The sequence below is a fragment of the Cannabis sativa genome, chromosome 7 (genome assembly GCF_029168945.1).
Source record: "Cannabis sativa cultivar Pink pepper isolate KNU-18-1 chromosome 7, ASM2916894v1, whole genome shotgun sequence".
Lineage (NCBI taxonomy): Eukaryota > Viridiplantae > Streptophyta > Magnoliopsida > Rosales > Cannabaceae > Cannabis > Cannabis sativa.
Genome location: NC_083607.1, coordinates 11,889,688 through 11,909,821, shown reverse-complemented (window position 1 = coordinate 11,909,821; position 20,134 = coordinate 11,889,688). Strand labels below are relative to the sequence as shown.

Here is a 20,134-nt window from a genome sequence, read left to right as displayed (position 1 = left end):
ACCTTGTACCTTTGTTTGGTGTCAGGTGGTCCTGGGTTGCAAGAGTAGAGGCTATCATGCACCCTTAGTCGGGTTTGTCAGGCCTTGCAGGTGTGGTGTCTCCACTACTTGTACCTCATTGCCATTAGAGCATGCAGAAGACATAGTTGTACACACCTTTCATGCACGCCTTGTCCTTGTGATTGTACTCTTGTCTCCTTGTTATTCAACACTTAGGAAAATTCACTAAGAATATCTATGCTGTTGTAGGAGGTCATGACAAGTGTTGATGTCGAGCAACTCTCGAGAATAATAGCCTAGTGACTCCATGACGAGCATGACCGAGTGAATTTCTCTAATGCATGACCGAGTGACATTGTGAGAAACATGGCCGAGTTGCTTCTCTAAAGCATGGCCTAATGACATTGTAAGAAGCATGGCAGAGAGTGACATTGTGAGAAGCATGACCAAGTTACTTCTCTAATGTATGGCGAAGTAAAATTTTTGAAAAGCGTGGTTGAGTGACATTGTGAGAAGCATGGCCGAGTGACCTTGGTCTTAACATGGGTGAGTGACCTTGATGCTCACATGGAGGAGTGACTTCAAGCCATGCATAGTCGAGTGGCCTCTTGAATGGTCATGGCCGAGTGACTTCAAGCCATGCTTGGGCGAGTGACCATCTACCCTACTCAACCTAGTGCCTCTCAAGCTATGGTTTAGTTGAGTGGCCCCAGGATACATGCGTTGACCTAGTCATTCCTTGGCTGATTCTTAAAGTCAGTTTCTTTCATTTCTCAAGACTAATCGTTTACTAATCTAAAAAATTAAACTTTTTAATTTTTAGAGTTAATAAGCTCGTACTGAGAAAATGGCATGCATCAACAGTGTTCATGATCTGCAAGTAGCTTGGCAAGCTTCTAATGTATCAAAGGCAAAAGAATTTGACAATGGGCCATGTTCTGAAAAAGATATGGATGACCATGATCCTACTTCCACTAATGTTGATCCCGATAAAGACCTATCATGAATAGTTCCATTGGAGCGGTAGGCTGGACTTACACCTGACCGGGTTATTAACATTGGACGCTAGGTGTTGAATCGGGTAGGCTTTGTATTTTTCTCTTGGAAGATTAATTTTCTCGTGGAACATATATAGAATTATTTTCATGGGTGTAAAGACTTATGGCTATCCAAGCAGCTTTGATTCTTGGGACCTTATCCTTTTTGGGACACCCTTCATGCTATGGCATTCTTTTTCTTTGTATGGAGCTATGCGATTCTATTACTATATTCTATTATGTGTTAACTTGTCTGGCATGTACCACCCTATGCGTAAACATTTATTTATTTATTTTATAGTTAATGATGTATTCCATACATGTCGCTCAAGACATTGAGCAATGCACAAGCACTTTAAAACTCAAAAATTTTAACATTTTTAAAATCCATTTAAGTGAGTGTAAAATTTTATCCTTATTAGTCCATGTAGAGTGTGTTTACCCCCTAAGTGACTAAAAAGGTTTGCCTTTTGGTCACTTGCTAAATAACTAGGGTTTTCATGTAGGAACTGACATCATCCCTTAAGTTTGCCACTATGATTTCATAATGATTACCAAGAAACTGACCCTGGTGACATGGATATCAATGTTTGACATGTGGAAAGAAAGAAAGCATCCCAGATTTGAGTAGTCCTGAGTCATAACAGTTGACATGGGAGACGCCCCTAGCCCTACACCGAGGTTGACCCTAGGAACTCCGAAATGGGTTTTCAAAACTCGCTAAGTTGTTTCAAACTCACAATCTTTAAGTATTCTAAATCAAGAAGTCAAGAAGAATCATGTCCAAGGTCTGAAAACTAAAATGATATGAAAAAACACCCTGGAAGTCAATCGAGGTGCCTAGGGTTTCACCCAGCGCCCAGGTTTGACATCCCAACAAGGGTTTTTATTTTTGGGTCTGTCTTAGTGAAAATGGCTGAAACTTTGTACTTTGACATGAATAAGACCTGTCACAAACATATTTAAGGCATCAAAATTAGAATTGGAGCACTTTCCTTATTGAGCACCTGTGGCACCATGCGCCTCGGGGGCCTAATGCACCTAGTGCTCAGGTTGACATATTGTTAACCTACAGTGCTTCCAATCACAATATTGAAGAAGTATCCTGAGCATTTTATTTTTTTCCATCAAAAATGAAGAATATAATGCTTTTTATGAAAGAAACAAATCGACTTGGAGGCCAAAATGGGGACCTAACGACAAGGTTAACCTAGGTATAATGCCCAGTGCCCAGGTTGACACTTTATCAACCTAGACAATTTATAGAAACAAATTAGAAGAAGTCTTCATGGAATATTCTCTGTTTTTGCCAATAATAAAATATTTGGCTGCTTTTGGTAAACAAACAGAGTCATATGGGAGTCCGAACTAGCACTACTACAAAAATGGGTTTTCCAGACGTTTTTAAATAGTCGTTTAAAGTATTCTCGTCGGTTTCTATAACTATCGCCTATACGGCTGTCGTAAAACGGGCATAATAGGCGACGGCTCAAAACCGTCGCCAATGTGGGTTTCTAGACGGTTTAAAACCGTCGCCTATAACTGGATATAGGCGACGGTTTATAACCGTGCCCTATACTATAGGCGACGCTTTAAAACCGTCGCCTATAGAGGCCACAGTTTAAACCATCGCCCATAGTATAAGGCACGGTTATAAACCGTCGCCTATATCCAGTTATAGGCGACGGTTTTCAACCGTCGGGAATATAAACAAAAAAATAAAAAAATACACATTTTTCTGTCATTAATGGCAGAAAAATATATATTTTCTGTCATTAATGGCAGAAAAATCTATATTTTCCCCGTATTTTTTCCTCCATTAGCTTCATAATTTTACCTAAATTAAAATAAAACAACTAATTAATTTTGTATACAATAACAAAATAAATAAAAAAGTATATAAATAAATAAATGTATTTATACCGAGCTCGGAGAGAGAGAAAGAGACGGACAAGAGGTGGTGGTGGTCCGACGTATGAGACGAAGATGAGAGGGACACCGACGGGAGGTGGTGGTGGCGCGACTTATGCGACGAAGAATAGAGTGAGACCGACGGGAGGAGAAATGGGTGGAGATCGATGGACGAGAGAGACCAGAAGAAAGGGAGATCGAGAGAGGGAGGAAGACGGCGAGAGAAGAGGGCGATGGTGCGGAGGCGTGGGTAGGGTTTTTGAGAGTTAAGATTTTCGTTTTAGGGTGTGGGAAATAGAGAAGAAATAGGTGGGCATGTGGGAAATAGAAAAAAAGTAGGTGGGCACGTGGGAAATGTGGCAAGAAGTAGGTGATGATTTTTTAATGGACCCTTAAACTGTCGCCTATACTATAGGCGACGGTTTTAAACAGTCGCCCATAGTATTTGCGACGGTTTTAAACCGTCGCCTATAAGGGTCCATTAAAAAATCGCATTTTATTAAAAAAATGTTGCCTATTTTGTTTACTACGATTTTAAACCGTCGGGAATACTAAATTTTTCCCGACGGTTTTAAATAGTTACTTAGTTTTTTTAGCGACGGTCCCCAAAAAAAATCGTTTTTAGGACCGTCGTGAATTCTGATATTTGTAGTAGTGTAGAATCTATTGCCCAAGTTAACCTAGGTGATGGGCCTAGAGCCCATATTGACATTTTGTCAACCTCGTCCATTTCCAATCAATTTTTCTAAGAAATCTTCTGGGTATATTCTCCATTTTCACAAATAAGAAAGATACAAGTGTTTTTCGGGAATCAAACAGAACCATCTACTGGCAAAAAGCTAGACCCAGTGCCTAGGTTAACACTTACATTTTGTCAACCTGGGCAATTTCTAGCCATTCTTCCCAAAAAAATTTCTGGGCATCTTTTTTATTTTTAGAGATAACAAATATACAAGTGTTCTCGGGGAGCCAAAATAGGGCACTAGCCCCCAAGTTGACATGGGCATTAGGCCCCGCGCCTAGGTTGATGTGTAACTTGGTTTGCATGTTTTCGCTCTTTAAACACAAATTCTACTATCAGCATTCTTCTTATTATTATCAGAAATGAGGTAGGAGACCTTGCTTTCAATCTCAAATGTCGTAGAAGTACCAAAATGAGCCTCGAGAAGTCACTCGAGAAGCACCCAGCGCCTAGGCTGATAGATAGCCTTGTGGATTGGGTTCTACTTATTAGAATCTAAATTTGTCTTGACCATCCAACTATTTTTTTTGTATAAGACGAGAGCTAATACTTGTGATAGGAAAAATTCATACTTTGGTATTTCACCCTTTAACAAGGTGGAATATTGGCACAATTGGGAAGTTTTGAGTATCCCCGATTTTACCAAAAAGCCATGTCTCTGAGAACTGGTAAACAACTTCACCAAAGTGAAGAGAATGATTAAGTGATGTTAACAAATCACTTAAGTATCAAAAAAAAAAAAAACTAAGTCCATGACATTTTTCCACTTACTCAACATCTTGATTAACGGCAAGATGTCAACTTGGGTGTTGGATGTTAACCTTGGAGCTGGGTGCTAAATATCCTTCAGTTAAACAACCATAACTCCCTCAATATTTGTACGATTGATGCAATTCAACATGCATTTTAAATCTCTTTCAAATCTCATTCAAGTCATGTCTCACACTCATATTGCAATTCTAAATATTTCAAGTTCAAATTTTGCCCCAATACAATGCAATTTTTTGACAGATTCTCCAAAAATAATCCAATGAACGAGATTCAAACTACAAAAATTGTCGATGTTATCAAGAGTCAATATTTCACCATTAGATAATCATCAATGGCCAAGATTAGTCAAAAGTTAATTTTCACATTTTTTATTATTTTATTAATATTTTAATAGGACCCCCTTCCCTATAAAAGGAGAGCTCTTCTAGCTCATTTTTTCACATTCTTCTAAGTCCCCATAAGGTTAGAGAATCTCTCTCGACACTCTCTCTCTAAAAATTAGAGCTTTTGCCTTGGCTAGTTTCTTATAATTCTCTTTAGCAATAAAAATTGAAAGTAGATGTATGTCCATTACCGCCGCAACATGAGGAGTGAACTACTATAAATTATTTGTTTCTCTCCATTTATTACTAAAATTATTTTTCCACTCACCAATCAAGCGAACGAATATTGGCCAAATTTTTGTGTCAACACATACACTCTTAAAATTATGTGACTAAGTCACTAAAGTTAGCGAGATAAGTGAGTATTTTAGGTTCATAAATAGGTTCAATAACAATCATGCGAGCTTCGTTGTTATATGAAAAATAACTTAAAACATATATTGATGAATAAAATGGGAAAATGGGCCTAAGTACATCAAGTTGGGCACACATGCCTAAAAGAAAACAAACTTTGCTGGTGGGATTGTCCCATAGCTTAAGTAGTTGTTGAAAAGCAACTTTACTGGTAGTACCATCAGAGGTGTACTTTGTTCCAATAGCGAGGCCCTAGTACCAAGTTCATGTTGGAATCATACCGTGGAAACATATATGTGTTGGATATTATTTTACCAGGATCTTAGATCTACTCACAAGTATGTTTATTAACATCCTAAATATGAACTTTCTAAAACGATAAATTAAACACATATAAAGTTTAAGAAACCTTACATTGGGTGCAGCGGAATTATAATGACTCCTTCCGTTCAGATCTCTAACCCTTGATTCCTTTCTGTAGCAGAGTATTATCAAGATCTGAACCTGGATCTTCTTCTCTGAATCCTTGATGCTGAATCTCCTTTGCTGTTGATCTTTCTTCACAATCTTCCTCACTATGATTGAGGTATTGCTTGATGTGTGTGGGCACTACTCTAATCACTAAGAGAGGTTCGAAATTTTGAGGAAGAAAAGAGAGAGAGAGTGGCGGCTAGAGAAGAGAGTGGAGGCTCAGGTTTTTCTGATTCAGAAAGTGTGATTTTCCTGAAGCCTTCACTATCTATTTATAGCATTCCTTCTAGGGTTTGATTTGAATTATATGGCATTAAAATAATGAAAAAATCATTTAAAAAAGATAACATAAGTGGCCGGCCCTAGGCTAGGTGGACTGGGCCTTGATTTTTGCAATTTTGCAATTTTACCACTTTTGTATCTGATTTTCTCAAAAATGCCAATTTCCTAATTCAATCATTTAAATGCCAATTCTAACTATTTAATAACTATAAATAATTATTAAATAATATTGTCATTTATCATATTTATTAATTGCACCATACAAAGTATCACAATTAACAAATATGCCCCTGTTAACTCTTTCTTTACAATTTCGCCCTTACTTAGTGAAAATTTCACAAATAGACATAGTCTAATTTGTGAATTATAATTGATTAATCAAAACCAATTACATGAGTCTTACAAACAATATTATCTCAACTAGTGGGGGGACCATGGGTCTATATAACTGAGCTTCCAATAAGTAGATCAAGAATTTAGCACTAAAATTCACTAACTTATTAATTCTTCGTTGAATCCACGCATAGAACTTAGAATTGCACTCTCAGTATATAGAATGCTCTATATGTTCCACCATATAGACACATCATTAGTTATCCATTGTTATAATCCTAATTTGATCAATGATCCTCTATATGAATGATCTACACAGTAAAGGGATTAAATTACCGTAACACCCTACTATGCATTTTATCCTTAAAACACTTGACCCCGTATAAATGATATTTCAGCTTATGTGAAATGAGATCTCCACCATTTATTTTCGTTTGGCCAAGCTCGAAGGAAATCATCCTTTGCTTACTATTTGCCAGATAGAAGCTATAGATTCCATGTTTATGCTAGCGCTCCCACTCAATTGCACTACCGTGTTCCCAAAATGTACGTATCACCCTGACCTAAAAGTAGGCTTAACTAACAAATCAAAGAACACGAATAGCCTTTCAAGATTGAGCCTAATCATAACAGGATTAAGATCATTTGATCTAGGATCAACTTGGCGATATTGACTTGAATAGATTTTACGGTAACTTTAATTAAATCTAAATCAAAGTTCAATATCGGTCCCTTCCAATGCATACTCCATGCATCCAACCTGAGCTTTACTTTAACCAATGTTCTGGAAAGAACATAGTATTTCTCCAAATACAAGTAAACTCTTGTTGTAGATTATCATATCAGTAAAACCACATGTCCGATAAATCTAGGAAACTTTATTCACATAGTCATGTTTACTTTCCAATGTGATGACAAGACAATAAACATGATCAAGTATGTGAAAAGGGTTTAAGATGAATTTATAAATCAATTAGACAAGCAATTGATAAAGTGAGCCAAAACATACACAAATGAATGAAAAATACTTCTGTTTCTTTATTGATGTTGAATAAAATAGATTACATTGAAACGGAGTTTTATTTAGGGCATAAAACCTAACAAACTCCCACTTGCACTAATATAAAACTAATTAGTACATATCAATTAATCCTAAATTCTGACGGTGCTTTTCAAAGGCTGTCACGGCCAAGACTTTGGTAAATGGATCAGCTAGGTTGTCCTCTGTGTCAACTTTCTCAACTAGTACGTCCCCTCTTGCCACGTATTCTCTGATAATGTGATACTTCCTTTCAATGTGTTTGCTTCTCTTGTGGCTTCGAGGTTCTTTACTGTTTGCTATTGCTCCATTGTTATCACGAGTAGTACCGGAGGCTTTTCCATTCCGGGAATAACTCCTATCTTGGTGAAGAACTTTCTTAGCCGGACAAGTTCTTTTGCGGCTTCAGCTGCTGCTATGTATTCAGCTTCCATAGTTGAGTCCGATATTGCGGTTTGTTTAGCACTTCTCCAAACCACTGCTCCACCCCCAAGAGTAAACACCATCCCAGATGTTGATTTCCTGTCTTCAAGACTTGCCTGGAAATCTGAATCAGTGTAGCCTATGGGATTTAAAGCACCACCCTTGTAGACTAACACAAGATTCCTTGTACTCTTTAAGTATTTCAGAATATACTTAACTGCATTCCAATGTTCTTGTCCTGGATTAGATTGATACCTGCTCACGATTCCAACAGCATAACAGATGTCAGGTCTAGTGCATAACATTGCATACATTAGACTTCCAAGCTGAGAGGCATAGGGAATTTTCGCCATGTCCTCTATCTCTTGAGGATCAGTCGGTGACTGTTCCTTAGATAGACGAATACCATATCTAGAAGGCATGTTTGCCCCATTGGTGTTGCTCATGGAGAATCTCTCTAAGACTTTGTCTATGTAGGTCGTTTGAGAGAGAGCAAGAGATCTGTTCTTCCGGTTTCTTATAATCTGAATACCAAGAACATAGGCTGCTTCACCCAAATCTTTCATATCGAATTGAGTGTTGAGCCATTCCTTAATGTGAGTCATTTTCTTGACATTGTTTCCAATGATCAAAATGTCATCAACATAAAGGACCAGGAATACTACTATTTGGTCTTCCTTGAGTTGGTAAACACAAGGTTCATCTTCATTCTGAAGAAAGCCGTAGGTTTTGATGATTTCATCAAACCTCTTGTTCCATGAGCGAGAAGCTTGCTTGAGTCCATAGATAGACCTGTTTAACTTGCAAACTTTCTTTTCTTGCCCAGGAAGAACATAACCTTCTGGTTGCTCCATATAGATGGTTTCTTCAAGTACCCCATTAAGGAAGGCGGTCTTGACATCCATTTGCCGGATTTCATAATCGAAAGCGGCGGCTATGGAGAGAAGAATTCGGATGGATTTGAGCATGGCAACGGGACTAAAAGTTTCCTCATAGTCCACGCCTTCTCTTTGGGTATAACCCTTGGCTACAAGTCTAGCTTTGAAAGTTTCGACTTCGCCTCCGGCTCCTCTTTTCTTCTTGTAAACCCACTTGCATCCTATCGGATGATAGTCGTCGAGTGCGTCTACATATTCCCGAGACTTTGTTCTTTTTCATGGAATCCATTTCTGAATCCATTCGGCTGACCATCGTTTCCGTTGCGGACTAGCCATTGCCTGTTTATAGGTTAATGGATCGTCATCAATACCGTCACCTACGACCATATTGATTTCACCATCCAAGCCATAACGAGCAGGTTTTGTTGAAACTCTCCCACTACGACGAGGTATGGTTGTCTCTGAAACAGAAACTTTAGTAGTAGATTTCTCAGTTTGTTCAGGGAGTGGGATCGTCTTCTTCACGAGTGGAAGAGGACGGAACATTGGAAGGACTTATATCTGATAGCAATTCCTCTAGAACAACTTTACTTTTCGGTTTGTAGTCTTTAATATAGTTCTCTTCAAGGAAAGTAGCATTTGTAGAAACAAACACTTTATTATCCTTGTGACTATAAAATAGTCCACCCCTAGTCTCTTTAGAATTTCCAACAAACATGCATACTTCGGTACGTGATTCAAGTTTGCCTTCTTTCTTTCTTAAGACATGAGCAGGGCACCCCCAAATTACCGTAATGGCGCAGACTAGGTGTTCGACCATTCCAAAGTTCGACGGGTGTCTTAGGGACTGCTTTAGATGGAACAACATTTAAAATGTCATTTGCCATCTGTATAGCATATCCCCAGAAGGACGTAGACAGAGTTGAATAACTCAGCATAGACCTAACCATTTCCAAAAGAGTGCGATTTCTTCTTTACGCAACTCCATTTTGTTGTGGAGTAGGCAGGGCGGTGTATTGGGATTCAATTCCAAGTTCAATTAAATGATCTTTGAACTGCATATCCATATATTCTCCACCCCTATCAGTTCGCAAGATCTTTAATGATTTACCTAATTGGTTTTGGGCCAAAGCATGAAATTCTTGAAACTTTTCAAACGTTTCAGATTTCTTTTGCATTAGGTAAAGAAAACTATATCTAGAGAAATCGTCAATGAAAGTGACAAAATACTCATAACCACCTCGGGCTTTGACATTCAAAGGTCCGCAGACATCGGAATGCACTAACCCTAGAGGGATTTTGGCACGCTCTCCCTTTGCAGAGAAAGAACGTTTAGTCATTTTTCCTTCTAGGCAGGACTCGCATGCGGCGGTTCACCTAGGACGACATTTTTCAATGGACCGTCTTTGGTGAGCCTATTGAGTCTATCAAAGCCTATATGACCTAAACGTAACTGCCATAGATAAGTTTGATCATCATTATCAATCTCTTTTCTTTTTAGGTTTCTAGGTCTAGCTACATTGAAAAGTTCACTATTTAGTGAGATTTGAGTACTCGGTCTTAAAACATAAAGCCCTTGTTCCATTATAGCAACACATATTTGAAATCCATTACGAGAAATTGAACAATTTGTACTCGAAAAATTCAATATATAAGATTGTGTTTGCAAACATGAGACACTAATCAAGTTTCTACTAAAGTTTGGAATAAATAAAACATTTTCTAAAATTAAAAATCTTTGTTGAAACTTGATGCGGGCTTTTCCTCTAGCTTTGACCGATACTAATTCGCCATTGCCAACTTTAATTTTGTAACTCTCCTGGAAGTAGATTTTCCCGTGGTTTCAAGCAAGCTGCTAGATGAAGAACATACATGGTTAGTAGACCCAGAATCAACAATCCAGATGGATTTGTCGTTCTCTAAAACACATGATTCAAAGACAAAAGCATTACCTTCGTTTGAATTGTTTAGAAGCACAGGACATCGTTCTTCATGATGACCCTTTCCATTACAATTCGAACATAGAAGATTATGTCGATAATTGTACTTGAAGAAGCGAGTTTTGCTAGATCCTTCATACCTAGTCCTTTTCCTTCGATTGTTGATTGCAAACCCGGGGGACCCATTGCAATCAAGTTCCGTTCATGGGCTCGTAATTGTTTCGAGCTTGTCCATGTCGGAGGAGTTAGAATTGTTGATCATATAAGAGATAACAAATTCATTATACTCGGAGGAAGACTATTAAGGATAAGTTGGACCCATTGTTCTCTTGATAAATCAATTCCCGAGTAGATTTGCCTTTTGGAATTTCGCATTCATCATCAACGGGTGCGAGTTAATGCAACTACCGGGATGCATTTTCACACTTTATAGAGTTCTTTTGCTAAGATAGTAACTAAGAGAGGATCGGGGTGTGGGTTATTCATAATGACACTACAACACATCAATAAAACAGAAGTAAGGTTTTGGCTCATAAATTCATACACAATTTAGAAAATAACAAGTAATTACATATGTTATAGAAATACTAAATCTAACATAGTTTATTTTCCAAGGTATTTCAACAAACTGACACAGTGTCCCGTTTAGGCGAGAGTCAAAGCATCATTCATTGAATAGAGTTGTCAGCTCATCTAAAATGATAAACATTCTAGCAACCTTTTATTCGATCAAGATTTGAATTCAGCGTTGTCCCGTTTAGGCGAGAGTCAAGGCAATTCTATCTTATGAGCTTCCACCATTGTTTCATAACTTGCAAGTCAAGTATGGTCGCCACCATTAGGGTGATCTATACCATACAAAACACTTACAAACTACTTATCATGCGAGGTTAAACGGTGCGAAATTGCTAATGAACGTTCCTCCATTAGGGAGGATTACTCACTAAAACAAACACGGTGTAAAACCCACAATGGAGATCGAATGTCTCTTGATTAAAAGCTCATTATTTAAAAAAAAATATATATATATATGTATTTTGTATAATCATAATATTCGATATTATAATAATGAAAAATTACAAATTAAAGTTGGTTTAATTAAAATCAACTTTAATTAATTTTCAATTATTATTTAAATTTGAAAAATAAATTCAAATAAATATCGAATAAGTTCCATAATATAATAATGAAAAATTAAAAATCAAAATTGATTTAAATAAAAAAAATCAACTTTAATTAATTTTCAATTATTAATTAAATTCAAAAAATTTGAATTTTAAATGGAACAAATTTGAAAATATCTTGTTAAGTTGTTTTAGAAAGAATCTAAAAAATCAACTTAAATATCTTTCAAATCAGATTTAATTAAATTCAAAATTAAGTTGTAACCACTTAATTTTGTAGATATTTTAGGTTAAATATTCAAAAAAAGATATTAACCTAAAAATATCTAAGATATTCCATTTTAAGTTAATATTTGAAAAATATCAACTTAAAAAAAAAATCTAAAGAATCTTAATAACCAATTCCTAAAATTCCTCAACTTAATTTAAAATTTTGAATTCAAAAGATATTCAGATTTAAGTTGGTTAGTTATGAATAACTAAATATCAACTTAAATAGGAATATTTAATGAAAAATTTAAAATAAGTTCCAGAAAGAATCTAGATGGTTATAATTCTATATTTAATTAAATACAAGAAAATACATATAGTTTAGCTTAGAATATTAAATTCTTTAAACTATGATTTTCTAAATTAATTTCAAAATAAATGAAATTAATTATGTTGCTAATTCAATTTTAATTAGGTTAAACTAGTGTAATTAACCCTAGTACAGTCATTCAAATCAGGCAAATGGGCCTTCACAATTGGGGTAGTTTGTGTGAGGGGGTGCTGGGTTCAGTATGTCGTACCCACTTCTATGGCTCCCAACTCTCACACAAGGCCCAAAAGAGAGGAATTTAACCTTAATAAGAACAACTGTTATTAATTGAATAGGCCCAAAAGCTAAATGGGCCTAAATAAATCCTATCAATAATTATGATAATTTATTTTAGCAACATTAACCTATATGCATCTATAATAAAATTAAACACATAGGCTCACACAGGCACACTTTGGATGGGTCCTATCATGTTGCTAGGTCATACACAGATGAAAGAAGATTGTAAATTATACCTGTTACAAATTATTATCTTGACCAAGGGAGCCATCAGATCATTAGATCTGGCAAAAGGTAACCATGGCTATTTGCAATCAAGTAATAATAGGTTTTGAAAACTTACACATAAGTTAAAACACATACTCCTGCAACAGGGTTAGCTGGATAGTTGGAAGTAGGTTTTTTTTTTTTTTTTTTTTTTATAATAAATTTCGAATAAATAAATAATTAAATAAAAATTTAATATTAAAAAAAAATTTCGGAATTAAAAAATAAATTTCGAAAATTTAAAAAAAATTTAAAAAAAAATTAAACCTACTTTTTATCTTATATCTATTTAAAATTACATGATTATAATTATCTTATTTTAAATAAGGTCAAAATATCTTTTAAAATATTTATAAAAACTGACCTTAAATTTAAAAAAAAATAAAATATAATCAAATTTAAAAATAAGATAGGTTTTTAAGCAAAAAGATAAATACTAATCCTATTCGAATTCAAATTACACTAATATCTTGAATTAATTTAAAAAAAATAAAATTAATTCAAAATGATAATTAGAATTGAATTAGGAATAGTATTAGTATATATACAAAACCATACAAAAATTTGGAAGTTAATTCCATGAAAAGGTATGAAAAATTGAAGAAAAAGGGAAAAAACCGAAACTGTACGGACAGTTCTGCATGATCTAAAATTTCAGCACAGCCCCGATTTTGTCAAATCTTCAAAAAATCATAACTAATTCAAATAAAATCCAAATTGAGTTCTGTAAAAGGCTAACTTGCTTAATTTTTTCCATACTATCCAATAAAAATAATTACAGAATCGAAATCAGAATTATTTATCACGAAAATTTAACAAACATCAATCATTCATCAAATAACACTCAATACAACATGATACCATCCAAAGAACATACAAACAATCGTTTTAAAGTCCAAATTTCATGTAAGTAAATCAATTACCATGGCTCTGAGGCCAGTTGTTGGATATTATTTTACCAGGATCTTAGATCTACTCACAAGTATGTTTATTAACATCCTAAATATGAACTTTCTAAAACGATAAATTAAACACATATAAAGTTTAAGAAACCTTACATTGGGTGCAGCGGAATTATAATGACTCCTTCCGTTCAGATCTCTAACCCTTGATTCCTTTCTGTAGCAGAGTATTATCAAGATCTGAACCTGGATCTTCTTCTCTGAATCCTTGATGCTGAATCTCCTTTGCTGTTGATCTTTCTTCACAATCTTCCTCACTATGATTGAGGTATTGCTTGATGTGTGTGGGCACTACTCTAATCACTAAGAGAGGTTCGAAATTTTGAGGAAGAAAAGAGAGAGAGAGTGGCGGCTAGAGAAGAGAGTGGAGGCTCAGGTTTTTCTGATTCAGAAAGTGTGATTTTCCTGAAGCCTTCACTATCTATTTATAGCATTCCTTCTAGGGTTTGATTTGAATTATATGGCATTAAAATAATGAAAAAAATCATTTAAAAAAGATAACATAAGTGGCCGGCCCTAGGCTAGGTGGACTGGGCCTTGATTTTTGCAATTTTGCAATTTTACCACTTTTGTATCTGATTTTCTCAAAAATGCCAATTTCCTAATTCAATCATTTAAATGCCAATTCTATCTATTTAATAACTATAAATAATTATTAAATAATATTGTCATTTATCATATTTATTAATTGCACCATACAAAGTATCACAATTAACAAATATGCCCCTGTTAACTCTTTCTTTACAATTTCGCCCTTACTTAGTGAAAATTTCACAAATAGACATAGTCTAATTTGTGAATTATAATTGATTAATCAAAACCAATTACATGAGTCTTACAAACAATATTATCTCAACTAGTGGGGGGACCATGGGTCTATATAACTGAGCTTCCAATAAGTAGATCAAGAATTTAGCACTAAAATTCACTAACTTATTAATTCTTCGTTGAATCCACGCATAGAACTTAGAATTGCACTCTCAGTATATAGAATGCTCTATATGTTCCACCATATAGACACATCATTAGTTATCCATTGTTATAATCCTAATTTGATCAATGATCCTCTATATGAATGATCTACACAGTAAAGGGATTAAATTACCGTAACACCCTACTATGCATTTTATCCTTAAAACACTTGACCCCGTATAAATGATATTTCAGCTTATGTGAAATGAGATCTCCACCATTTATTTTCGTTTGGCCAAGCTCGAAGGAAATCATCCTTTGCTTACTATTTGCCAGATAGAAGCTATAGATTCCATGTTTATGCTAGCGCTCCCACTCAATTGCACTACCGTGTTCCCAAAATGTACGTATCACCCTGACCTAAAAGTAGGCTTAACTAACAAATCAAAGAACACGAATAGCCTTTCAAGATTGAGCCTAATCATAACAGGATTAAGATCATTTGATCTAGGATCAACTTGGCGATATTGACTTGAATAGATTTTACGGTAACTTTAATTAAATCTAAATCAAAGTTCAATATCGGTCCCTTCCAATGCATACTCCATGCATCCAACCTGAGCTTTACTTTAACCAATGTTCTGGAAAGAACATAGTATTTCTCCAAATACAAGTAAACTCTTGTTGTAGATTATCATATCAGTAAAACCCTGTGTCTGATAAATCTAGGAAACTTTATTCACATAGTCATGTTTACTTTCCAATGTGATGACAGCACAATAAACATGATCAAGTATGTGAAAAGGGTTTAAGATGAATTTATAAATCAATTAGACAAGCAATTGATAAAGTGAGCCAAAACATACACAAATGAATGAAAAATACTTCTGTTTCTTTATTGATGTTGAATAAAATAGATTACATTGAAACGGAGTTTTATTTAGGGCATAAAACCTAACAATATGTTCTAGGGGGAATTGCCTCTACTACTTCGTAAGGTCTTTTCAAATTAAGAGCAAACTCAAGAAGGTTGGACTTATGCCATGTCTTCATGTCACTATGTAAAGATGTCTTGGTTCGAGAAGATACTTAACGGGGAAAATGTTAGCCTTGTTGACCTTGGTAATGCTTGATAGCCTGGCCAAAGCATTCACAATTGCATTATCTTCCCTTTCTAATTTTAAACCAGCGATGAGTTCTTCATCTTCTGCTTTATTATTTGGAAGTGGTGAATCTTAAGTGGATAGCAATATGAATGTACTTCCCTTCAGGAATGGTCAAGGTTCCAATTATCCTTTGGATGCTCCTTACAATTGTTCAATAAAAGAGCCACCAATGCGAAGCTTCCAATTATCCTTTGGATGCTCTTGCTCTTGCCTCTTCTCTGATCCTAATATATGTGGTTCGAGTAAGCTACTCAAGTCAGTACTTTGGGTGATACCTAATGGCCATGGGTTCGTGCCTTACCTGCTCAGTACTATTCTTTAGTCAATTATTATCATTAGAGTTACTAACATCATTACTATTGTTGGCACTCTTCCCATTTTTTGAGCCATTATTTTTATTTCCCCTTCAACTTGGGAGCCTTGACCGCTAAAACTCGCTCCATTCTTGAAGTTTTTGGCACGATCAAGGCAATTGGTATTCTGTTCAGCCACTTCTGACTTAATAAATTTGTTAGCTCTATCGAGGAAGGCTTTCTAGGAGTGGGTCAGGTCTCTCCCTATGTCTATCCATAGTCCACCTCCCATAGTGATGCACCCATGACCACGACTATCTTTTCATCGTCACTTAGAGTTTTTACTTTTGTCGCTTCTTACATGTAGCGCTAAATATAGTATTGGAGTGGCTTATTTGGCCTTTGTTTAATGGCCACTAAGTCAGCCAATTTTGTGGGTATTTGTTGATCAAAAGAGAATTTATAGAATAGTTAAACAAGCTCATCCTAGGAAGTGATCCTCCCTCGAGCTAATTTGGAGATCCATTGTCGTGTCATGTTTGTCAAGGTCGCGAGGAAGACACGACATCTGAGGTCGTCCTTTATTCGTTAGAGATCCACCTGAATCTTTAAGTTCTCAACATAGGTGAGGGGATCTTCTTTACCCGTGTACATCTCGTAGGCCAGCATCTTGAACTTGGTTGGGATTGGAAGGTCATTGATTCTTTGTGAGAAGGAAGACTCTCTCCTTTTGTCTAACTTTAAGTGTGTTGGTTTTGGTGCGGTAAGGTCCTTAACATAGCGGGTTAGCATGTCTAACTATGGTTGGATAACCGTATCTATAACGACTTGTGGTTGGACGCTGCTAAAGCCTTCGTTGACCTGATCTTCTCAAATCGTCTCATGCAGAGCTACGTGATTTAAGCCTCGATTGTCCCTAATTTCCTAATTTTCCTAATTTCTTATAAGGGTATTCCAAAGATCTTCAACCCCTTAGGCTCCCATTTTGTTAAAGACTAATCTTGGCCTTTGGGGCATACTGCCAGCATTTTTGTTGTCTGCTCTTCCAGATACTGTGGACAGTTTTTGATTATTTTCACCTCTTTGAGGTGGGTTGTTGGTGGGTTGGTGCTGCCTTAAATGGACATACGGTCCTACATGCTAGCAGCCTCTCCTACCATTGTTATTTTGGTTGTTAGCATTACTCTCAGCTTTATCTTCTTCATGGCCATCAGGGTAGTTAGGACAATATTAACTAGTGACTTTGAGGTCTTCCCTTCTAGTTTTTGGTTGATTATTCCTTGGTTGCCAAACTCGGTGCTCGCTGGCCTTCTTTTGTTCCCATGTTGGCTAACACTGTTTCTACTAGGGTTTCCTCTTCTGTTCAGCCTCATCAGAACATTATGATGGTTTTCCCTTCCCATATGGTGCTTTGAAAGGACTTGGTCATCTATAGAGAGTGGAAAGTTGTTGTTATTGTTGCCAGGGTCTCTATTAGAATGATGACTCCTCACATGCATGTTCCCTATCCTTAAGACAGTGGTATGGTTCATAGACCACCCTTTGTTGTTGGTCACTAGGGATAGGCAGCTCCTTGCTATTGATCTGTTGGTCATTGGGCTTGTTGGTTGATGGCACCAGTGCCTAAACCTTTGTTGTCTTGCTTGACATAACTCCAGATCAAGTCAGCCACTTGCCAAGTATGTCAATTCATAGTTTCTTGACACCTTCTCATCTCTTGAGCATGTTCATCCAACCAAGATTGGAGTTCTCTCCTTTTTTGGCAAGACTCTCAAGAAGAGTCGCTTGAGCCTAGGCTTTGTCTTGGTGCACAGTCGGAACATGGTCCTTGCACTTAGCCAATTGCATCCCTCAACTGATCGATATTAGGATTTATCTCTTGTATATACATATAGGGCTCGTTATGTCTTGGCCTAAAGGCGCCAATACCCCTAAGGCATTGGAATGACTTGTGCCTTCATCAGTCAAAATGAAAATATCTTGTATTGTCTATACTGATTGCACCGCCAGTTGTGCCTTTGCGCATGGTGGGAGCTGTGGCTGTACACCAAGCTATAGTTTTTCCATCAGCTTTAGTTTGGGTGATGGTATGCCCAATGGTGGTGTTTCCTCCACTACTAGGATGTGGCAGTTGCTCGCCACAGTTTCCAGGAAAGCTGCTCACCAATAGGACTTGGTGGGCATTGTCAACACCCTCGTCAGCTCATTCTTCAGATGATCGTCTGGTAAACACCATTGTTTTCGGTAAAAGCTTCGAGATATTAGCTTAAGCTGTCAATGAAAGGACTAAACTAAAATGTTGACTAGTTTTTTAGCCAATCGACACAGAGTCGTAATTAATGAGAATAAAATAAAAACATGTAATAAATGTTAACAAAGAACACCATAATTTAAAAAGGTTCTGCCCCAAGTGTTGGTAATAGCCTACTCCCCTTGTATTTTATTAATCTGAGTTGCAACAAGAAGTTAAAATGGCAGAGGTTTTGCTTGTGAAAAATGGATTTTTGATCCCCTCTCTAGGTCAAGTATGACCCCTTATAAAGGGAGAAGGATGATGCACTTCGCTTCAGGAGGCACATCCTAAGGTTCAGTTGAATCCCAACTACATGAGAGAATATCTCAACAATGTTTTTTGATTCTCGGAATGTATTAAGACCCGATTATTTTGGTGATATACAACTATTTTTGTGGATTTGTAACCACTTTTGAGCTTTGAGTGGGATTGGACATTGTGAGCGTGTGTCCTTATCAAGTGTTGGGAAAATAATCAACTAGGCAAATGTCTGTATGGGACTTGACAAGGTCTGCCCTAGGGGGACACTCAGCCTAGGTTGACCCCTAAAGGGACACTCAATCTTGTGTCATACCCTCGGGACATACACCTTTGCTTCTTACTTTGATCCAATTCTAGGACTCTACGGTCTTTTTCATGTGGTACTTTGACACTTGTAGTTGTATGGAGATTGAACCATAGGCATAAACAGATGTTGAGTACACGGGACTCCGCCTAAGCTGATCACTAGGGGGGTACTCGACCTAGGCTAATCCATAGAGGGGTGAGTGTGTCCTAGTCCATTTTCGAGGACCCTTCATAGTAAAGGTTCACCTTTGGTGTATAAGGGTTATACCTTTTGCACTTTAGTAGTTATCCTTTGTCTAAGGAAATCTTATATCTTCCTCACCGGTTTATCTCTTCTAACCTTATATCACATGTCATCATTTTAGCTACATCACTCTTACCAAAATATGGGAAAATAGTTTATTTTGGAGTTCATGCTACTTCAAAGTAATAAAACTTTTAATTAAATATATCAAAAAAATTGATATAAACGGAAAAAAAAAACTATATCATCATACCCCTACTTAGTGGCAGACCCATAAATGACAAGGGCGGGCTATATAGTCTATGCTATTTTTTTTTTTTTTTCACTTCATCATATTTAACAAAAAACCTAGAAAAATAATGGGGAATTGTTTCATATACTATTTTTTTTAACTTTTTTTTAAAAAAAAATTTACGGTTTGGGTTTCTAAAGTGGTTGCAGCTCTAGTTGCAATATTATATTCAATATGTATAACATTTAGCTCAAAGTAAATTAATTTAATATTTCGGCTCCCTTATTCAATTCTTTATTCCGCCAGTAACCGTACTCATTATTAAAAATATTTGGAACTCCTGTTTATTTTTTTGAAAATATAGATTAATTAATTAGCTAGTTCTTATTAAACAAAATAAAAAATTAGATGGACCTTTTGTACAAATATCTAATGATCAATGTAAAAGATTTTTTTTTACAAAAAAAGATTGGGAGACTGTATTCAAGTTTGAGACGTCTTTTTTGTGAGAAAACATGTAATATCATATCATGCCTATGACCACATCAATGTTAATACTAAAATATTTGAAGTACATATTCCCTCTTTCTATTTTTTTTTTTTTTTGATGAAATCACATATTCTCTCTTTCTAAAAGAAAAAAAAAATATGTTATTTTTTGTCAATAAAACCCTAAACAATGATTTTTCA

At 36.1% G+C, this 20,134-nt stretch overlaps 1 protein-coding gene across 1 annotated transcript in view; it reads left to right on the top strand.

The window, feature by feature from the left end:
* LOC115696440 (tropinone reductase homolog At5g06060-like) overlaps nucleotides 1–20,134 on the top strand; it is a 37,061-nt gene that overhangs the window by 16,510 nt on the left and 417 nt on the right. The gene's annotated exons all lie outside the window — the stretch shown is intronic.